The sequence below is a fragment of the Arachis hypogaea genome, chromosome 16 (genome assembly GCF_003086295.3).
Source record: "Arachis hypogaea cultivar Tifrunner chromosome 16, arahy.Tifrunner.gnm2.J5K5, whole genome shotgun sequence".
NCBI lineage: Eukaryota > Viridiplantae > Streptophyta > Magnoliopsida > Fabales > Fabaceae > Arachis > Arachis hypogaea.
Genome location: NC_092051.1, coordinates 28,803,080 through 28,813,092, shown reverse-complemented (window position 1 = coordinate 28,813,092; position 10,013 = coordinate 28,803,080). Strand labels below are relative to the sequence as shown.

At 35.3% G+C, this 10,013-nt stretch overlaps 1 non-coding gene across 1 annotated transcript; it reads left to right on the top strand.

Annotated features, from left to right (window-relative positions):
- Nucleotides 1-484: 484 nt before the first annotated feature.
- Nucleotides 485-592, top strand: LOC112760743 (small nucleolar RNA R71). The gene has a single exon (XR_003181168.1). It is a non-coding gene; the product is annotated as a small nucleolar RNA R71 (small nucleolar RNA).
- The last annotated feature ends 9,421 nt before the right edge of the window (nt 593-10,013 follow it).

Sequence of the window (10,013 nt, the reverse complement as noted above, 5' to 3'; positions counted from 1 at the left end):
CACCATTATTAAAGCCTTGTTGGGGCTTTTGATCCTTCCATGAGAAATTTGGATGATTTCTCCATGTTGAGTTATAGGTGTTTCCATAAGGTTCACCTAAGTAATTTACCTCTGCTATTGCAGGGTTCTCAGGATCATAGGCTTCTTCTTCAGAAGATGCCTCTTGAGTACTGTTGGATGCAGCTTGCATTCCATGCAGACTCTGAGAAATCATATTGACTTGCTGAGTCAATATTTTGTTCTGAGCCAATATGGCATTCAGAGTATCAACTTCAAGAACTCCCTTCTTCATAGGCGTCCCATTACTCACAGGATTCCTTTCAGAAGTGTACATGAACTGGTTATTAGCAACCATGTCAATGAGTTCTTGAGCTTCTGCATGCGTTTTCTTTAGGTGAATGGATCCACCTGCAGAAGTGTCCAGTGACATCTTTGATAGCTCAGATAAACCATCATAGAATATATCCAGGATGGTCCATTCTGAAAGCATGTCAGAAGGACACTTTTTGGTCAACTGTTTGTATCTTTCCCAAGCTTCATAGAGGGATTCACCTTCTTTCTGTTTGAAAGTTTGAACGTCCACTCTAAGCTTGCTCAGCTTTTGAGGAGGAAAGTACTTGGCTAAGAAAGCTGTGACCAGCTTATCCCAAGAGTTCAGGCTGTCTTTAGGTTGAGAATCCAACCATAATCTAGCTCTGTCTCTTACAGCAAAAGGGAAAAGCATGAGCCTGTAGACTTCAGGATCTATTCCATTAGTCTTAACAGTATCACATATCTGCAAGAATTCAGTTAAGAACTGAAAAGGATCTTCAGATGGAAGTCCATGAAACTTGCAGTTCTGCTGCATCAGAGAAACTAATTGAGGTTTCAGCTCAAAGTTGTTTGCTCCAATGGCAGGAATGGAGATGCTTCTTCCATGTAAATTGGAATTAGGTGCAGTGAAGTCACCAAGCATCTTCCTTATATTATTATTATTTTCGGCTGCCATCTCCTTTTCCTGTTCGAAAATTTCTGAAAGGTTATCTCTGGATTGTTGTATTTTAGCTTCTCTTAATTTTTTCTTCAGAGTCCTTTCAGGTTCTGGATCTGCTTTAACAAGAATGTTTTTGTCCTTGCTCCTGCTCATATGACAAAGAAGATGGCACAGAAAAAATAGTAATAATAATATGGATCCTTTACACCACGGTATAGGGATCCTTGTGTTAGTAGAAGAAAAGAAGGGAAGAAAATCTGAACTCAGAGAGAGAGGGGGTTCGGATTTTTGGAGAGTTGAAGGAAAGATGTTAGTACATCAATAAACAAATAGAAGAAGATGAGAGGGGGAAGTGAATTTTTGAAAAAAATTTTTGAAAAAGAGTTAGTGATTTTTGAAAATAGTTTTTGAAAAAGGTTAGTATTTTTTTCGAAATTTTTTTTAAATAAAAAATAAAAATAATTAGTTAATAAAAAAGAAATTTTTGAGAAAGAGGGGAGATATTTTCGAAAATTAGAGAGAGAGAGAGTTAGTTAGGTAGTTTTGAAAAAGTTAAGAAACAAACAAAAAGTTAGTTAGTTAGTTGAAACAAATTTTGAAAAGATAGGAAGTTAGGAGGTTAGAAAAGATATTTTGAAAAGATATTTTTGAAAAAGATAAGATAAGAAGATATTTTTGAAAAGATATGATAGAAATTAGTTTTTGAAAAAGATTTGATTTTTAAAATCACAATTAATGACTTGATTCATAAGAAATCACAAGATATGATTCTAGAACTCAAAGTTTGAATCTTTCTTAACAAGCAAGTAACAAACTTCAAATTTTTGAATCAAAACATTAATTGATTATGTTATTTTCGAAAATTTGTTATAAAAATAAGAAAAAGATTTTTGAAAAATATTTTTGGAATTTTCGAAAATAATTAAGAATTTTGAAAAAGATTTGATTTTTGAAAAAGATTTTGAAAAAGATAAGATTTTCAAATTGAAAATTTGATTTGACTCATGAAAAATAATTTGATTTTAAAAATTTTTGAAAAAGTCAATCCAAATTTTCGAATTTGATGAGAGAGAAAAGGAAAGATATTTTTTTTTTATTTTTGAAATTTTTATGAAAAACATGAAAATTATGCAATGCATGAAATTTTTTGATCAAAACAATGGATGCATGCAAGAATGCTATGAATGTCAAGATGAACACCAAGAACACTTTGAATGTCATGATGAACATCAAGAACATATTTTTGAAAAATTTTTAATGCAAAGAAAACATGCAAGACACCAAACTTAGAATTCTTTAATGCTTAGACACTAAGAATTCAAGAATGCATATGATAAACATGAAAAGACACAAAACAAAAAATCATCAAGATCAAACAAGAAGACTTACCAAGAACAACTTGAAGATCATGAAGAACACTATGAATGCATGAATTTTCGAAAAATGCAAGATGCACATGCAAGTGACACCAAACTTATGATATGACTCAAGACTCAAACAAGAAACAGAAAATATTTTTGATTTTTATGATTTTCTAATTTTTTTGGATTTTTATTTTATATTTTTCGAAAATTAAAAGAAAAATAAGGATTCCAAAATTTTTAATATGAATTCCAGGAATCTTGCCATGTTAGTCTAAAGCTTCAGTCCAGGAATTAGACATGGCTCACTAGCCAGCCAAGCTTTCAAAGAAAGCTCCAGTCCAAAACACTAGACATGGCCAATGGCCAGCCAAGCTGTGATATATGGAATTACATGCATTGAAGTGATTAGTTGAAGCCTCAGTCCAAAAGAATTTAGACATGGCTTTACAGCCAGCCAGGCTTCAACATGCTTCATGAAACACTAGAATTCATTCTTAAAAATTCTGAAGCCATAGAATAATTTATTTTTGAAAACTTTTTTATTATTATTTCTTTTTTTCGAAAACTGATGAGAGATTTTTGAAAATATTTTTGAAAAATTTTTGAAAAGAAAATAAAAAGAAAATTACCTAATCTGAGCAACAAGATGAACCGTCAGTTGTCCAAACACGAACAATCCCCGGCAACGGCGCCAAAAACTTGGTGTTGTTGCCGGGATTGGGATCTTTGACAACTCTTGCCGAAAACTCAGACGATTATTGGCGCCAAACAGGAATAAACAATTCCCCGGCAACGGCGCCAAAAACTTGGTGCACGAAATTGTGATGTCCAGGCTCAAACAATCCCCGGTAATGGCTCCAAAGCTTGGTGCTTTGATCTTAATTCATAATTGTCACAACTTCGATACAACTAACCAGCAAGTGCACTGGGTCGTCCAAGTAATACCTTACGTGAGTAAGGGTCGAATCCCACGGAGATTGTTGGTATGAAGCAAGCTATGGTCACCTTGTAAATCTCAGTCAGGCGGATATAAAGTGATAATGTTGTTTTCGAATATTATATAATAAAATAGGGATAGAGATTTTTATGTAAATCATTGGTAGGAATTTCAGATAAGCGAATGGAGATGCTTTTCGTTCCTCTGAACCTCTGCTTTCCTGCTATCTTCATCCAGTCAGTCTTACTCCTTTCCATGGCTGGCTTTATGCAAGGGCATCACCGTTGTCAGTGGCTACATCCCCTCCTCTCAGTGAATAATATGCTCACGCACCCTGTCACGGCACGGCTATTCATCTGTCGGTTCCCGATCATGCTGGAATAGGATTCACCCTCCTTTTGCGTCTGTCACTAACGCCCAGCACTCGCGAGTTTGAAGCTCGTCACAGTCATTCAATCATTGAATCCTACTCAGAATACCACAGACAAGGTTTAGACCTTCCGGATTCTCTTGAATGCCGCCATCATTCTAGCTTACGCCACGAAGATTCTGGTTAGGAGATCTAAGAGATACTCATTCTAGCTTAATTCATGTAGAACAGAAGTGTTTGTCAGGCACGCGTTCATAAGGGAGAAGGATGATGAGCGTCACACATAATCATCACCTTCATCACGTTCTTGGGTGCGAATGGATATCTTAGAAGCGAAATAAGAAGAATTGAATAGAAAGCAGTAGTACTTTGCATTAATCTTTGAGGAACAACAGAGCTCCACACCTTAATCTATGGAGTGTAGAAACTCTACCGTTGAAAGTACATAAGTGAAGGTCCAGGCATGACCGAGATGGCCAGCCCTTAAAACGTGATCAAAGGATCATAAGGTAATCCAAAGATGATCCTAAGATCCTAAGATGATCAAAAGATGTCTAATACAATAGTAAGAGGTCCTATTTATAATAAACTAGTCACTAGGGTTTACATGAGTGAGTAATTGATGCATAAATCTACTTCCTGGGCCCACTTGGTGTGTGTTTGGGCTGAGCCTGAGTGTTGCACGTGCAGAGGCCATTTTTGGAGTTGAACGCCAATTTCTGTGCCAGTTTGGGCGTTCAACTCTGGTTTTGGATCCTTTTCTGGCGCTGGACGCCAGATTTGGGCAGAAGGCTGGCGTTAAACGCCAGTTTACGTCGTCAATTCTTGGCCAAAGTATGGACTATTATATATTGCTGGAAAGCCCTGGATGTCTACTTTCGAACGCAATTGGAAGCGCGCCATTTCGAGTTCTGTAGCTCCAGAAAATCCACTTTGAGTGCAGGGAGGTCAGAATCCAACAGCATCAGCAGTCCTTTTTCAACCTCTGAATCTGATTTCTGCTCAAGTCCCTCAATTTCAGCCAGAAAATACCTGAAATCACAGAAAAACACACAAACTCATAGTAAAGTCTAGAAATGTGAATTTATCATAAAAACTAATGAAAACATCCCTAAAAGTAACTAGATCCTACTAAAAACATACTAAAAACAGTGTCAAAAAGCGTATAAATTATCCGCTCATCACCATCCTGAAAGAAGAGAAAAAGGAAGAAGAATAACCCACAAATAAAGATATGCAAATAAATAAAATATGGGTGGGCTAATGTCAAATAATAATGAGGTTCTCAACTACATGGTAGCTACAACATGTAAGTGAGAAAACAATATAGGCAAATAACATATCAATATGCAAGAATTGCAACAATGAGGGAGAGAGAGTGAGTCATAAAAGACAATATAAGTTCATATCAATGCAAAAGGAATACAAGTGTCATAAAAGATTAGCATTGACTTATAAATAATATCACCCAACAATGTAAAACAAGTCACTAGGCACAAAAACAGTGTAAGAATATTCAACAGGTGAGGAAGAAAATTTAACACCGATTGTTAAAATAGCAAATATAGAAAAGAAAAGGAGAACAAACAACAAAGTTAAAATGCAATGAATGCAAGTATGCAAATGTAATAAGTAAAAGAAAAGAAAGATAAGAAAAAATGAGAAGTAAAAATTTGAAAACTGAGAGAAGAATAAAGTAAGAAAGGAAGAAGAAAAGGAAGAAGAAAGGAAAGAGGAAAGAATAAGAAAGGAGAAAAGAATGAAGAAGAAAGGAAAAGAAGAAGCGACGCGTAAGCGTCGTCCACGCGTATGCGTGGATAGCAGAATAAGGAGTCGACGCGTACGCGTGAAAAGCAGAAAGGAGAAGTTGACGCATATGCGTCCGTCACGCGTACGCGTGGGTGTGAATTGTGCTCCTCGCACAACACTTGCACAGTTCCCGCGTAAGTCTCTTAACAAGCATATCATGACATCGAATGGTAATAAGAGAGGATTAAAAATTAGCGATTTTAAGGCCTAAAAAGCATGTTTTCAATCATAGTACAAAATTAGGAAGGAAACTGAAAAACATGCAATTTACATGAATAAGTGTGAGAATAGTTGACAAAATTCACTCAATTCAATACAAAATAAACCATAAAAATAGTGGTTTATCAATTTTTCATGATATCCCTTAATCTAACATGTCAAAGACTAATTTGTTGCAGATTGGAGCAAGTGGAAGAGCTTTTTTTTTGTTGTTGTCCATGGTATCCCTCAGCACAACAGGCCAAGGATTAATCCATCACAGATCTGAGCTTCATTTAAGGGTTTGCCGCTGGCTAATGGATTGCTGCATGCGCAAAGCGGGATAGTGGATTTATTAGGGATCCATCTCAATTTAAGAATTGGGATCTATTTAAAAATTGGGATCCATCTTAATTTTTTTCGTCTCAATTACTATTATGATGTGTGTGATTTTATTAGCCCTCAAGACTAAGAGTTCAGACAAAAAAGAACCAGGTTATATAATCCTTAACCATAGGCTTATGTTTGAAATTTGTAATGGATCCCTCAATTACTATTAAGTATCTTAATTAGAGGGAAAAAGTTGTAACCCACAGCCTGCAAATTAAGGGCTATAGACCTGTTGTGTATCTAAATGAAAAAGGTCAGCAGTGAAGATTTTCAATGGCCTAAAACAAAAGGGTTTTAATCTAGGGTCTCTTTTTAATTTCTTTTAAGCTTTGCCACCAAAAACTGATTTTGATGAATCTGCGAAAGTGATTATGCAAGAGACAAAATATTTTTGTCTCATAACGAACAGAACAAAAATAGAGCAGAGAAGAGTGAAGTACACAACATATATCTTGATTCAGCCACCTTGTGCAATATGACTTAAATCCAGTCTCCACCATAATCATAGTAGAATTTCCACCATCATTTCAAAGATTTACATTCACCAATTTTCTAGAATTCTTTCTAATCCTATCCGGGACAAACCAAAATTCTAACCAAGTTTGATTTGGCTAAGTTCACTCCCAAGACTCTCAACACTAAGAGCTCACCTAACTTAGCAAGGGATATCTCTCAGGTACAAAAAATTAAAACAGAAACAGATTGCAAACGAGATCGACATACTTTTTTACTTTTCTCTAAGCTAACTCTCTTTGTCTTTTCTCTCAATGACTTTTTCTACAACCTCACATTTTTTTCTTTTTCCATTGAATGAAAAAAAGAAAGATATACTGAAGAACTAGAATATTCAATAAAGAACCATGAAGGAGAATAATTAAATAGCTTGAAAGTTATAAGAATAACCTGATTTCAGAACTTTCTAATGTTGTCTTCTATCTTAGTGGAATGCTCCCTTTAATGTAGATGCATTGTTTCAAAAACTTCAGACTTTAGTGGTGAGGGTGCTGGATAGGTTCAGATTTGTGGGTTCTCTCTCCTTGCTTCAATCTTTGGCTGATTACTCCTTTTTGTATGAGGTAATGTTACCAAAGCTTGAACTGTTAACAAGAGTCAATGACTTGAGTATTGGACCTGTTAAATTCTTCTTCTTCTTTCAAGAAATCAGATCAAATAATCAAGGATTTAGAACAGAGTAATGTGGCGTAGAGGTGAGATGGGCAGCACCAGTGACTTGGTCTTTAATTCTTCAATGGGTTTGTCAAATCAACACCCTTAATCTTATGCTTTGTCCCCAAGTTTCATTTCTAACCATTGGATGTAAATAAGAGAAAGAAACCTCCATTTCTTCTTCTTACTCAAATGGTGCATGCAGAAAAGATGTAGCTTTGTCAAGCCATTTGACTTGCATAAGAGTATAAACAATCCACCCTTTTTCTTCTGAAATAGATCGGTCCTTTGATTTTATTCAAAACTTCATTAATTTGACATAGCCTCCAAATCTTTTGCTTTTTTCCTCCTTCCTCTTTTAGTGCTTAATGAAAAAGGAAAGTACTTTTTTCAATTTGCTTTACCTGAAATTATAAAGATTGACAATAGTCATCTTTTCTTTTCTTAATTCCAACGGGCTGAGCTTGGCTTGATGATGCATGTTTGCATTGTTGATCCACTTGCTAATTTATTGTCTAAGTAGCAACACAATGGATTGTTGGCTCTACTTGTTTGGGCTGCACAATCAAATTTGGATCTGTATCACTAATATATGCATCAAACAACATTAAGCTTTTAAACTCAATCAAATATATATTTATCATCACCAAAAATATGATTATTGTTTAGTGTTTACCAAACTCAACAATCTCCTCCTTAATGACAAACATAATATATATGAAGTAATTAATTAAAGAAATTGAAATAGAAATGTATCAAAGATTTCTATTTAATGATACCATTCCAAATGTTAATATGCTCTCCCTTTCTTTTAAAAGGGATACTCCCATTTAATGTAAACTCTTCACATTTTCGGTGTAGTACAAAATAGAACAAATGATACAAGCATATATTGCAGATTACTAGACATATTTCACAATCTTCAACATCACAAATATGAGCATTTAAGATTATAAGCACATAAGTCAGCAGCAATCAAACACATTTGACAATCTATCCTATCAGAATCAGCATAATCAATCTAACATATCATAGTACTATGATACTACTCCCATAAAAGTCAGAGCATAAATCAGACCATTAAAAAATCAAAATATCATGGTACTACTCTCCTTTTTGTCATTAAGGAGGGAACAACGATATCAAATTATCCTGCAAGAGATAAGTTAGTAGCAAAAGATGATTTTATCACTAAGAAAGTGTTAGAGAATCAATTTAGTTTTACAATCATCCCAAAAGTATGAAAAACAGTAGCAGAAACATAAATCATAAATTCAGAGATATCAAAAACACAAATTAAAATCTACAGTAGAAGACATTCCTAAGCATCCGAGCCTTATCCTCTGAGTCTAAAGGCTCCTCATGATCTGACTGTGGGTTTTGTCGTCATTCAAATTGTCCACGTACTTCAAAAGTACAACCACTCTATCCCTTGACTTGCGCAATGCATTTTCATTGCGAACAACAAACTTTCTCCCTTGTTGGCTCGAGGAGATGAGGTAGTTAGACAGATTTACAACTTCCTGCAGTGCATCCTTGACAACACCGTTTAGAAGAGACCTGTGGCCTGAGGAGGCAGATGTTCCAGTTGTAGATCTAGGAAAATGTCTTCAAACTCTTCATCATCATCAAGATCCATCCTTTTCAAACAGATTGGTATTTTCTTTTGTTGCTTAACTGCTTCACCCTTTTTTAGGTAAGAATTTCTGTTTTCATAGGACTCGTGGATTAGTTCAACATCAAAATATTCAAAGAAGCAAGTTAAGAACATGCCACATGAAAGTGACAGATTCTTATCACTCTTGATGCAGTCATACATATACCTCATCATCAAATATGCAAATTAAATTTCAATTTTCATTAAAATGGCATACAAAACTAATATGTCATAAAATGAAACTATTTGATATGAACCACTTTGAGGGAGGATTATGTGGTTTATAATTCTATGGAATTGAGCACAGACAGGATTTAGAACTTTGTGGGTAGGAGTAAGACCATCAATAAGAGAAATGTTTACATATACAAAGGCTAAGGCATCTTGGTACGAAAGACCTAAGTCTTCCTCCAATTTTTCAGATGTATAAGTATTCACACCAACATCAGTGTAACCTAGGGCTTCACTAATTATTTCTTGGTACAAATTTATTTTATAGCCTTTAACATAAGAATGAATATTCTCATTATGGTAGGTCATGTTAGCATAGAACTCATGAACGAGGTCAGGATAAACTGGTTTTTAAATAATGAAAAGGTGGTTCCAGTATAGAAATTTAATATTTTTCACAAAATCAAATTTTTTTGCAGCTAAAGAAGAGAGATCAACAAGATATGTAGAACACAAAAGATATTTGACAACTACAGCTTTATAAAACTCAAAGTTCATTGCAAATGAAAAGTGAAGAGGGTTGAAATGTAAGTGAGATAAGTTTGCAAAGTGAGATTTGAAAGCAAACGGGTCAATGATCAGAGGCTTTTTTGACTGAACGAAGAAGGATACGATGGTTAACTCTTTGAGGGCGAGGAAAAGGGGGAGGTCGAGGAACAGACCGAGGGTTAGATCTTGTGGGAGGGCGAGCAGGAGGAGAACATGTTCCTTTTTCGCCATTTGACGTTATCCCTTAGAGGTGTTAGGGCGTGATGGATGATAGAAGATTCGGCTACTTAGGAGGCAGAAGGACGACGAGCAGTTGATTTCGTTTTAGCCATGGGTTCCGTGTGTGGAGGAGAAGGAGATGGAGAAGGAGAGTGTAAGCGAATGTGAATATAGGTGTGAGTTGGTTTTCAAGAGGTTTATGGGATTCT